The sequence below is a fragment of the Arachis ipaensis genome, chromosome B01 (assembly GCF_000816755.2).
Source record: "Arachis ipaensis cultivar K30076 chromosome B01, Araip1.1, whole genome shotgun sequence".
In the NCBI taxonomy this organism is placed as follows: Eukaryota; Viridiplantae; Streptophyta; class Magnoliopsida; order Fabales; family Fabaceae; genus Arachis; species Arachis ipaensis.
In genome coordinates, this window is record NC_029785.2 from 112,318,498 (window position 1) to 112,320,523 (window position 2,026).

Here is a 2,026-nt window from a genome sequence, read left to right on the forward strand (position 1 = left end):
TCAGCTATTACAAAGAAAGCAATAGCATCAGCTTTGATAAGAAAAGATGAAGAAAGGCAACCTCCAGTGTACTTCACGAGCAAAGTACTTCAGGGGTTCGAATTAAACTATCAGAAGATAAAAAAAAATTGCATATGCTCTCATACTTTCTTCTAGACCGCTCCAACCTTACTTCCAAGTCTACATTGTCTGAGTCTGCACCATCCATCTAATGAAGAGCATATTGTAGAAAACCAACCTCACATGAAGAATATTACAATGGGCTACAAAGCTATCCGAGTTTGATCTAAGGTACAAAGCTTGGACTGCATTAAATCCCAATGCTTAACCGACTTCCTAGCAGAATATGCAGGTGAATACAAGTTAGAAGACTCAAGCTGGCATATATATGTCGACGGATCTTATTATTGGTAGTGGAGCAGAAGTCATCCTAAAAAACTTGGGAGGCACAAGGTTAGAATTATCACTCAAATTCGACTTTCAAGCTTCCAATAATTAGGTAAAATATGAAGTCGTGTTGGTTGGATTCCAACTTGCAATAGAAGTAAGAGCTAAAAAGGGGGTAATCCACAGTGACTCCCAAGTCGTTACCTTGCAAATTAATGGGAGCTATCAAGCCAAGGATTCTTCCATGAAGAAGTATCTTGAGATAACCATCAAACTAATATCTGAATTTCAGGAGGTGAAAGTCTGACACATATCTTGGGATGACAACAATAGAGCAGACGCCCTATCAAAGTTGCCAAGCACCAAACCTGGGGCAGCTACAGAAGCCTGAGACAGGAGATGCTTCAAGAACCATCAATCTCGAAAATAGAGGTCAACTCGGAAGTACTCGTAGTCGTGGGGCACGACCTGGGATGGATGACATCATACATCGATTTTCTTAATTTTGATATAGTTCCAAGTGATCCGAAAGAACTAGGAGGCTCATCAGAAAAGTGCTACACTCTACATGCCCAGCTCACTTCGTGTCCAACATACATGCTACATTCGAAATTAAGCCTGCCAAGATTGGCCCAATAACCCTAAAATTGCTACAAAAAACCTAGCTTAGATATGAGTCTCTGAAACTTTTATCCGATCTGATTTGGGGAGCAAATTAAGTGCTCCCCCTACTTTGGTTACCACATCTAAGTGGTAACCACCCTGAACATGGGGATGATATCCCACATTATAAAGGAAATAACCACTCATGATCTCTAAGAGTCATTTCCAAGAAATGACTAAGTCTAATACTTTTATTCTATAAATACTCTATCAAACAAGCATTTTTTTATAATCTAATCTCATTGAAACATACTAAAAACTCTTGTTAATTTAGGCATCGGAGTTTTATGCAAATATTTTCACCATCGTCTAGGTCAGGATGAAACACGCGAATAAGAAAAAGGAACATGAAGAAAAAGGAGGAGAAACATAAACAAGAAAGAGAAGGAGGAGGAAGAGGAGGACGAACGCAGAATATAAATATTGAAAAAAAAACGACATAATTTTAGGTACACATTATGTAAATGAGTTTTGTTAGGTTAAAATTAATTTGTATGAATTTATTTACCAAAAAAATTTATATGTATAACGAAACTGTAATTTTTAATTATATACTATAATATATCAAAAATAAAAATAAATAGAGTTAAATTAGGTCTAAATTCACACTCAATGTTATTCGCAACTTAATCTGTTCAGCTTTTAACCTGGAGCACTATAAATTAGATTGCCAACCCTATAAATAAGATTGGATTGAATTGGATTGAATACCCCAGATAAGGTTAGTATTGCCTCTTATGTCATAAACAAAAGAAGGAAACATATATCCATACATTTATATGTTCTTTCTTAGTGGAGAAGCATTGTGTGCACCCTAAATTGGATCGAAAATCCTTTGGCTTTATATTTTTTGTTTGCATTGTACACTGCATTTCTTTGGCTTTATCTGAATCCCCGGGGGTTTGTAAAATACATTTTTTGATGATCGGTTTGTAAAATACTTTAAAATGATGTAAATATATTTTTAAAATTTAAA